The sequence below is a fragment of the Hylobates moloch genome, unplaced genomic scaffold, assembly GCF_009828535.3.
Source record: "Hylobates moloch isolate HMO894 unplaced genomic scaffold, HMol_V3 SCAFFOLD_19, whole genome shotgun sequence".
NCBI classification, from domain to species: domain Eukaryota; kingdom Metazoa; phylum Chordata; class Mammalia; order Primates; family Hylobatidae; genus Hylobates; species Hylobates moloch.
Window position 1 is genome coordinate 48,143,967 of NW_026652294.1, and position 10,913 is coordinate 48,154,879.

The following is a 10,913-nucleotide window of genomic DNA, read 5'->3' on the forward strand; positions in this document are numbered from 1 at the left end:
TTCCTGCCTCCTCCTTTGCTCCGTAGTCCCTGTCTCTAGGGGAGCAGGCTTGTGGGCATTGCTTTACTGTCCCCATGGGTCTTATGGCTTCAATAGCCATTAACAAGCTGAGATCCAGGCACTGGGGTCACAGCCCCCCAGTGAGTAGAACACAGAGGTGCCTCTCTCCATCTCCACTCTCATTCCAGGTAGAAAGAGAACCAGCCATTTTGCTCATCATCAACAAACCTTGACCAAGGAAGCGTCTGCGTGTGCAATGTGCCATCTGAACTCTGGAGGCATAAGCAGTATTGTCACTGGTCCCAGCATTGTCAGGAAGTGAAAATGTATCCATGGAAAGAGAGCAGAAAGATAAGACTACGCCCCGGGGATAATGAAAAAGAGAGGACTTGACTACTGAGGGATGGAGTTCCAAGGAAGGCAGTCCTTGATGGGGCCAAGCAGCATGGGAAGACGGGCGCTATCAGGCTGGGGACAGAGCCCAAGCCAAGACCCAGGTGTATGAATGGACAGGACCTGAGATGACCCAGTGGGTCAAACCGTCTGATGTGGAAGAGGAGCTGGGCAGAGAGCAGAGGTCCAGGGACAGGTCAGACTTGAATGCCAAGGTTTGGAATTTAGGCTTGGCCCTGTGGGTAATGGAGAGCTATCAGTGGGTTTCAAGCAAGAGGGAGAGACCAAGTGATGTGGCCAGCCATGTTTCAGGAAGATTGTTCTTGTCCACCTTTGTTTATGTCAACCACATTTAGAAGTAACAAATGTCTGATAGGGGGTCAGGTGCGGTGGCTTGTGCCTATAGTCCCAGCTACTCAGGAGGCTGAGGCAGGAGGATCGCTCAAGCTCAGGGATTCAAGGACGCTGTGAGCTATGATCACGTCACTGCACTCCAGCCTGGGCAACAGGGTGAGACCCAGTTTCTAAAACAAACAAACAAACAAGTGTCTGATTGAGATGCATCCTCCCAATAGAATACTATTCAACCATGGATAATGTGGGAATAGAATATCTCTGTTGATGTGGAAAGTTGTCCAAGAGAGTTGACTCAAAAATATCAGTAAGCATAGTAAGATCTTATTTTTGTTTTAAAAATCATATGCATAAGTCCAGGCACGGTGGCTCACACCTGTAATCCCAACAGTTTGGGAGGCCAAGGCAGGAAGAGCACTTGAGGTCAGGAGTTCGAGACCAGCCTGGCCAACATGGTGAAACCCCATCTCTACTAAAAATACAAAAAATTAGCCGGGCGTGGTGGCGGGCGCCTGTAGTCCCAGCTACTTGGAGAGGCTGAGGCAGGAGAATGGCGTGAACCCGGGAGGCGGAGCTTGCAGTGAGCCGAGATTGCGCCACTGCACTCCAGCCTGGGTGACAGAGCGAGACTCCGTCTCAAAAAAAAAAAAAAAAAAAAAAAAAAACAAAAATTAGCCGATCATGGTGGCAGGTGCCTGTGGTCCCAGTTACTCCACAGGCTGAGGCACGAGAATCGCTTGAACCTGGGAGGTGGAGGTTGCAGTGAGCCGAGATCGTGCTGCTGCACTTCAGCCTGGGAGACAGAGACTCCATCTAAAAAAAAAAATTCATATTCATATACATGTGTGTATGTACATATATATGCGTGTGTGTGTGAATACACACACACACACACAGATCCAACTGTGGAGCAGCTGTCAGAGCTGGCCTGTACCCCCAGCCTCCCCCAGAGTCTTCTGCAGAGGGTTCCTGCCCTCACCTATAGCCCCTCCGCCTGAGGACACCTGGCCACAGGTGAGACAGGCCAGAAGGTGGCACAGGAGCAGCCCACAAGCAATAATGGATGGGAGCTGATAGCTAAACTCTCAGCCTCTTGGCCTCAGTGCGACAACTCTGAGGTGTCTCCCACAGAGCCTCTCAGTGATGCCTGTGGGCTTGTGCCCAGGTGGCCCACAGTGACCCACTCAGAAAGGCACACTTCACTGCCTTTTCTCCTCTCCCTGTCCCTTCTCCACTCTCTCGTAGTGCTCACTTGGATCTCCTTCCAAAGAAACTACTGCTCCCCAAGCCTTGTGTCAGGGTCTGCTCTTGGGGGATCCCAACGAAGACATCAGCCTCCTACTCACTCCACATCTGCCCCCAGGCTACTGAAAACTCCTGGAAAAGGGACTTAAGTAGCTCTATGATACATCTGCATTCAGAGATGTGAAATACTGAAATAAACATTGAAGAAAATGAGTTTGGGTGTACAATGGTCAATAGATTCAACTGAGGCAAGGCTGGAGGCAGGGGGCCCAGCAAAGAGGCTGCCACCCTTGTCCTTCTAAGGAAGCCTACAGCTGGCTAGAGGTGGCCGTAGAAAACGGTCAGGAGGAGGTGATCATTCCAATGCCTCAGAGGTAAAAGTGCATGTTAACCACTTGTATTTTGAAAAACAAGGCTGAGATCAAAACTATCTGGCTTACGGTATTCAATTCGATTTCTTTGTCAAAAGAAACGGAAGCATTTGCCATGAAGAAAGGAAAGCCACACACTTATCTTCCTGAGCTATTTTGCTCATAGAAGATCTCACATCAGCGCATCTCACATCAGCAAGAATAGAAGATGACGTACTTTCCTGCTATTTGCCTTGCCTACTATTATTTTCTTTGAGACGCTGAACACTCCACCTATTTCTTTATTATTTTCTTCTCAGTAGGAAGTCTTGTTGGCCTCTTTGGATTATTTTGTTTTTCAGATTTTTTTTTTTTTTTTTTAGTGACCCAAGACGATATGTACTATAAGTCCTCCCCATTGCCTTTGTAAATCTATTTCTGGGAATAAGCTAAACATAGGAAAAGATTTATACTCAAACATGTTCATCATAGTGTTATTTTTAAAAGTTAAAAATTAAACATTTGGCAGGACATGGTGGCTCACGCCTGTAATCCCAGCACTTTGGGAGGCCGAGGCGGGTGGGTCATTTGAGTCAGGAGTTTGAGACCAGCCTGGCCAACATGATGAAACCCCGTCTCTACTAAAAATACAAAAATTAGCCAGGCATGGTGGCGGGCACTTGTAATCCCAGCTACTAGGGAGTCTAAGGCAGGAGAATTGCTTGAACCCAGGAGGTGGAGGTCGCACTGAGCTGAGATGGCACCATTGCACTGGGCGACAGAGTGAGACTCTGTCTCGAAAAAAAAGAAAAAAGAAAAATTGAATGTTACCCAATGTCTAATAATAGGGGGATGGTTGAGTGAATTAAGGCAGTTCACTCAAAAGAATATTGCGCCATTATTAGAAACCATGGAACTGTGAAAATAAGCTGCCTCCTCTTTTCCTCAGATGGAAATGGAGAGAAATAGGCCCTTTCTAAGAATTCAAGTGGAAATTTCAAAGCTATTTTTGGTACAGTTGAGGAAGCATTGTTCAGAGAGTGACCCCAGCAAATCAGCTCTTTCCTTGGGTGCAGTTCCTAAAGAGATACAAATTGGAAGGAGCTACAATATGAAAGTTGAAGGAAAGGAACTAAGTATTGCTCTGCAGAATTATGTTATTGACTGGATATGCAGGAGAGAGGGAATCTTGAAAATTCAACAGTGAAGAAACTTCAATTTTCTGCCTAGAGGCTCTAGCTGCACTGTTTCTGCAAATTATGGTTATCCTGGTGAGATACTCGGGTGTGCTTTTATCCAACAGACACCTGCAGGTACTCTGAGGACTTATAAGTGAGCACATTGCACAGGTGGGATGCCCCGTGATGGGGACCTGGCTTCGAGGTCCCACTCCATTGGAACTGCACTGTGGGGTGGAGTACCAGAGCCTCCCCTCCCAGCCCCCTGGAGTCAGGGTGCCACCACCCATGGGAGAGCATCCTGATGCAGCTCCCAGGAAATCACCCCGACCAAACCACTCATGGAGGAAGCTGACTGCAGGCCGGGGTGGGGGTGCAGTGGGGCGTGACCAGGCCGATTCCTGTGTGTCAGGTTCTGAGATGTGGTTCTGTTTCGCAGAATTATTTTGTTTGTGGGTAACTGAAACTCAATTTAAACTAGGTTAAGAGAAAAGGGTGGGCTTTTTTGGCTCATGTGACAAGACAGTAATGAAGTTGGTCTATAGTTTAACTGGTTCAGAGACTCAGTGTCTTCAGGCCCCTCTCTCCTCCTTCCTTCCCTCCCTCCCTCCTTCCTTCTTTCCTTTCTTCCCTCCCTCCTTCCCTTCCCTCCCTCCCTCCTTCCCTTCCCGCCTCCCTTCTTTCCTTTCTTTCCTCCCTTCCCTTCCGTCCCTCCTCCTTCCCTCCCTCCTTCCTTCCCTTTCTTTCCTCCCTTCCCTTCCGTCCCTCCTCCTTCCCTCCCTCCTTCCTTCCCTCCCCTCCCTCCCTCCCTCCTTCCCTCCTTCCTCCCTCATTCCCTCCCTCTTTCCTTCTTTTCTTTCTTTCCTCCCTCCTTCCTTCCCTCCTTCCTTCTTTCCTTCCTTCCCCACTTCCCTTCCCTTTCCTTCCTTCCTCCCTCCCTCCTGACTCTGCCCCTGCCAGCCTGGATGCCAGCTTCCTTCCTTCCTTCCTCCTTCCTTCCCCTCCTACATCTCTGCTTCTCTGATGTTCCTGTTTCCTCCTCCTACAGACAAGCTTCCTCCACAGGTGGGAGACACACCACCGCTCCTTCGGACACATATAGAAACTCCCAAGGCCAAAGAGATTGTCTTTCCTCTAATCTCAGTACACATAACTCCCAGGGAAGGACTATGATTGGTTTAGCTTGAGTCTTGTCCCCAGGTTTTGGATGAGCCACTACGGCCCAAAGGATTGGCCAGAGGTGGGTAACATGCCCCTCCGTGTGTTAGGGGAGGGGGTCATCCTTTAAGCAGCAACTCCGCAGAATCACATATTTGGATGGAGTAGGGAAGGAAGCCGCTTCCCAAAGGAAGGAGCCAAGAGAGGGAAGCATTTGTTCCCCTTAGGTTGTGGAGAAAAAGCCATATTTAACATACAGCTTTTCTTGTCCAGTCATTCCCATCCCTAGTCCAAAGACACTTTGTGCAAATTAGAAAAATTAGCCCCTTCCCCTAGGCGTTTTGCTGCCATCTTTCAGAACATTATCATCTTAAGTTATACTAATCTACACTGACTTCAAATTTGCTTGGTGCCTGGAATTGTGTAGTATGCAACCCATGCAATGGAATGTAGCAGCCCTGCCCGTTCATATGTGGTAATCCCCTTCAATTACTCCAATTGCTCTTTAAAAAAGGTCTTGCCCTGTAGAGCTTTGGGCAGTGGAGAGGCAGAAACCAAGGAGTAGAGCCATAAATGGGAATGACAGCAGCTCCTACCCCCTCTTCTCCCATGCCCACAGACAGTGAGCAGCGGCCCGGTGATCATCGGGGTGGTGACCAGCAGTCCCACATGGTGACCAGCAGCAAAGTGAACTGAAGCCACAGCAGGGCTGGGAGTAATGAGAGGGCCCCCGAGGAGCAGCTTCGGGAAGACAGCATGGGAAGGAAATGGGAAAAAACGTTTGCTTTTCCTCCGAACGCTAGAAGAAGCAGACCCTTGCAAAGACGAGGTGGGGCTGGGCAGGTACTTGGATTACATCAGCAATGAAACTCCAGTCGGTGGCAGTGGGTGTGTGTGTGGCTGTAGTTGTGGGTATGTGGGTTTGTGCTGTGGTGTGTGTACACACACACATGGGCACTCGGTAAGAGTCTTGTGTCTGTGCCATATGGCGTTTGTGTTGCTGGGGGCACGAGTGTGCCTCTGGGCGCATATAGAAGCCATATGTGTGTGCACAACAAGCCCGCTCTGTGGGTGCGAGTGTGTTCGTGTGTCTCTTCAGTGAGTAGAACCAGAGGAAGAACCGTGTGCATGTGCCCCTCCACTTACCATGGGCTCTGTCCCAATAAACCCATCGTGAAGTTGAAAAAATCCTAAATGGTCCAGGCACTGTGGCTCACGCCTGTAATCCCAGCATTTTGGGAGGCCAAGGTGAGCGGATCACCTGAGGTCAGAAATTTGAGACCAGCCTGGCCAACATGGTGAAACTCCATCTCTACTAAAAATACAAAATTAGCTGGGTGTGGTGGCAGGCACCTGTAATCCCAGCTACTTGGGAGGCTGAGGCAGGAGAATCACTTGAACCTGGGAGGCAGAGGTTGCAGTGAGTCAAGATCGCACCAAGGCACTCCAGCCTGGGCAAAAAGAGTGAAACTCCATAAAATAAAGAAGAAAGAAAGAAAAAGAAGGAAGGAAGGAAGGAAGGAAGAAGAAAGGAAGGAAGGAAAGAAAGAAAGAAAGAAAGAAAGAAAGAAAGAAAGAAAGAAAGAAAGAAAGAAAGAAAGAAAGAAAAAAGATCCTAAATGGAACCATCACAAGTCAGGATTCTCTGCATAGAGAACACCAGCGTCACACCTAGGTTTAGAAAACAGCCCTGGGGGTGTGAGGCGACTCTGTGGGGACCACAGGCCACAGACAGAGCAGGGCTGGGCAGAGACGGGCATCGGGCCTGGCAGGAATTTCTTGAACCATGGGCAGGCCTGGCCCCCAGGAGGGGCTCGGCAAGGACTGAGGCTGTGTCCACAGGGTCTGGGCGGAGCTGCTGTGGGGACGTGGGGTGGGCAGCCCCTCCACAGGCCTCCCTGTGCTTCTGTCGAAGGCTGCTCTGACCTGGGCTCAGTTCACTCGGGGCCCAAGGCAGCCGCCGGAGCTCTGGGATGCCAGGAAAATGGTGGCACGGGACTGCCAAGGCTGACAGATTTGGGAGAATGAGGGCTGGGCGACACGACTCCCCAGGGGTTTCTCCAGCTGGCAGCCAGGGGGCACTTCACAGCGGCTCCACCAGGGGTCACCAGAGCGCCAGAGTGGAGGGACGAGGTGGGGTCCATCAACCTGGCCCCCAGCACAGCCCTCCCTCAGCCAGGGACGGATGTCCAGCCAGGGGGGTGGGCGTGGGGGTGGAGAAGGGACCTGGAGATGTCTGTGTGGTCCAGCTAAACAGTTGGGGGCGGGGGTGTGCATGCACTTGTGTGTGTCTGGCGTGCGATGTAGGGTATGGCTGTGGGTGTACAGATGGGCATATGCTTGGCACACATCTAGTGACCATACTAGTGGTACTTCTCCACGTGAATGGGAGCATGTTACATGTGTGAAATCCATAAACACAGGGGCATGGCTGTGTGTGTGTGTATGTGTGTGTGGGAGTGGGTGTGGGTGTGTGTGGCTGTGGGGTGGGTGTGGCTGTGGCTGTAGTTGTGGATGCGAGTGTGTGTGCTTGTGCTGTGGTGTGTGTACACACAGGCAGGCACTCAGTAAGAGTCTTGTGTCTGTGCGATATGGCATTTGTGTTGCTCAGGGCACGAGTGTGACTGTGGGCACAACTAGAAGCCATGTGTATGTGCACAAGCCTGCTGCACGGGTGCGAGTGTGTTTGTGCGTGTGAGCTGGAGGTGTGTGTGTGAACGGGTGTAACAGCAGAGGAAGCATCTGCGTGAACGTATGAAGGGTGATTTGCACATGACTGAGCCTGTGGGAGCACAGCTTTTGTGTGGGTGTGTCTGTAAGTGTGCACTCGAGTGACTGTGAGTGTGAGCCGGGACTGTGTGAGCGTAAGCCAGGGTGTACCTCAGGAGTGCTTCTGGGAATAAGTGTGGAGATTCGAGTGTGAGATGAGCCTGTGTAAACTGTCGAGGTTGGGAGAAGAACGACCTATATGGGCTCATACATGTGTCCCAGTGAGTGGGTGTTTGTGTGCCCTTGTGTGTGTACCCATTCACAAATGGGTGCGTGTGCCCGGGAGTCTGTCACTCCTAAAGCAGTGAGGCCAGAGCCCAAGCGGTTGCAGGCTGAGCCCAGAGCACACCCAGCGAGGGAAGTGTGGCCGAGGCTCCCACCTGAAGATTGGCTCAGTCCTCAGGTTTCACTCATGACCCTGTGACATCAGCGGCAGCAGCTGTCCTCGCCGGCCCGGCCCCCCAGCCAAGTCCCCCAGAGTTCCAGCCCCAGCCTGAGGTGGGCACGGCGCGCTGGGCTTGTCAGCAACCGCTCTGCTCCCGTCCAATAGTGAGTACTGCACCCCCACCCCCGCCCCGGGCCGGGTACCCCGAGGGGCAGGCCACCCCGAGGGGCAGGCCTCTCTGGCCCGAACCCCAGCCTGGCTCCGAGGAAGTCACCACTTTGTTCTGGGTACTGCCGACCGCCTGCCCACTCTGCGACCTGAGCCCCGCTCTGTCCCACAGCCCCTGCTGAATCTTCTGGTCCCTGGACCCTCTCTCCGGCCCCAGACTTGCCTCTCTCTGTCCCGTCATCTGTTCCCTCTGCCCCTGCCTGGCGAGCTGTCCCTGCCCTCAGCAAGATTCCTTGTTCTGGTCACAAACAGCCCACGGACTAAGGCTCAGCTTCGGAGGGGCATGGGTGACCCAAGGGACGCAGAACAGGGCTGCAGTTTCTTCAGGAGAGGAGAGCAAGGAGCCGAAACAGTGACTTTGCTTGGCCTGTTTGCATGGCTCAGAGGCAGGGCGGTGGGGGGAGGAGTGCGCCAGGAGGCCGGGGTGGGGGGTGCCGGCGGCTCCTTTGCTCTGCTGAGAACAGGAATCTGCGAGATGCCAGCAGAGGACACATCCCAGGCTCTGCCCATGTCCCTGCCCCTCCCCCAGCCCACCCGGCACGGCTGGGCTCTTTTCCTAGAGAAGTGGAGAGCGCTGAGCCCTGCCGGGAAGGCGAGGGGGACATGGGGACGGGAGCCAGAAAGCCCAGCTTGAGGGGAAAAATATGTGACCACAGCGAAAAGGGTACTCTAGGGGGCCAGAAGGGGTCTCCTCCTCCTTAGGAGGAGACACAGGGCCGGAGAGTGGGGGTCGGGCTGGCACAGAACACAGCCCCCTCCCTTCCTCCCTGCTGGGGTGGGCCGTGGCTGGTGGAGAAGGCAGAGTGGCCTGAGTGGAGTTGGGGGGATGTAGTTTGGAGGCAGGGAGGGCTGGTTCTACCAGGACCCTCCGGATTCTTCCGGGCCATCCCCAAGTCCCCTCCCTGTGGCCAGTGGCCTCACTCTGTGTGGCGGTGGTATGGACAGCTATGGTCACTGTGCTAGCATTTGGAGCCCCATCACCTGTGCGGGACCATGTAAATAGACCCAAGGGCCTTGGAACCTGTGTCAGGCAGGGCGACCGAGCAAAGATGAGCTGGGTAAGGGCCTGCCCAGCCACCTGGCCACATGTGCCCTGCCCCCGGGCTCCTCAGCAGCCCTCCCCCTCTCCATCCCTGGCATCTCTCAAGGAATTGTGCTGGGATTTTAGGGGTCTTGGGGAAGGCAACGGAGGGTCCTTCCTAGGTGGCTCCCATCCCAGCCTGGCCCTGCTCATCATTTCTGGTTGGAAACCCGCATGGGGTGCAAGCTCAGCTTCAGGGGTCTTCTCCTCAGCTCAAGGCTGGCCTGAGTGTTGGTCGAGACCTGCTCTGCTGACTTTCGTCGCCAGGGTCTCTGCCATGACCCCAGGCCAGGCCCAGAGAAGCCCCGAGTTTGATGCTGAAGGCATGGAACTCCTTGTCAAGTGTTGGGGTGGTTCTGACAAGGCGTCTGCCTTTTGGGGGCAACTCTGGCTATCGGAAAGGAGGACAGATCTGATGGTGGTGGGGGTGGGGACAGTGCATCTTCAGGGCAGGGGCGGGGTTCTGAGAAGGCTCCTGGAGGAGGCATAACCAGAGAAGCAGGAAGGATTGGAACCTTCAGGGAGGGGTGGAAAGGCTCTCTCCAAATGGAAAATCCGGCCCTGAGGTCCCAGAGAGCAGCTTGGGAGAAGGGAGGGGACGCTGGTGGAGGGTGTCAAGGACCAGAGAACAGGTTATAGAAATAGTCAGGCCCTTGACTCCTGTCACTTCCCCGGGGTGCACAGCTCACGAGTGGCCAGGGCTCTGTCCACAGAGGCCAAGGCCCCCGCTCCCTGGGGAGGAAGCTGACTGGTGCAAGGCCGGGTGGGGGCAGAGGGCAGTGGGTCTCATGGGCAGCCCTATGGCAGGGGCAGGTGTGGGGCTCCCAGCAGTTCTGGTGACTTTGGCAGGGGTCCCCAGCCCTGCTGTGGCAGGGACAGGCCAGGTCCCCCGTGGCTCCATTGGAAGGTGCTCGTTGGGGCTGGGGGATCCCAGGTTCCCTGCAGCACCCTCACCCTAGCCTTTCATGCATTCTGGCCCCCGTTCTGCCTCATCAGCAACAGCTATTTTTATTCCCTGCAGTTTTCAGTCAACAGCCCTTGTTGGGGGGATGGGGCTGCTGGAGGAGAGAGGGGGGCTCAAGGAGCTCAGGGACAGTAGGGGTGGTGGGGAAGCCACAGTGCCCTGGCACGGCCCTCTGCCAAGAGCCCTCGCATAAAAGGAAAGAGTGAAACTCCAATAGTTGCTGGCCCCCATCCTGTTTTTGAACTGGATTGTGAAACCAGGCACCCCCACCTACCCCATAGGTGCTTGAAGGTCACGGTCCACCTCTTGATTAAGAGCCTGAGTTTCTTTCAAACCCTGAGGGCCAGGCTTTCAATCCCAGTTTACTGTGTAAATACCATCTGGTGAGTTACTTATCTCCCCTTTCCCTCAGTGTCCTCATCTGTCAAATCGGGGTGATAACAGGATCAGGGTGAGAATTTAATGTGCTCTTGGACATGTGAGGTGCCTGGAACAGTGCTTGGCATGTAACCAGCTCTACATACATGTTCACCGGTATTATTGTGGCTATTGCCAGTCTGTGACCCTGACATAAAATGTCTCGTCCCAGGGAAAAGAGGAGAGAAAGAGTTACAAGAAGGATGGCTTTGTTCAGTTCTGGGCACCCTTTGGATCTGGGGGTCAGGTATGGGCTTTTTTTCCCTATCTGGTCTCCCTTGGGTGAGGGGCCTTTTTTGTTGTTGTTTTTTTTGTTTGTTTGTTTGTTTTTTCAGAAAGTCTCACTCTGTCACCCAGGCTGGAGTGCAGTGGTACAACCTCGGCTCACTGC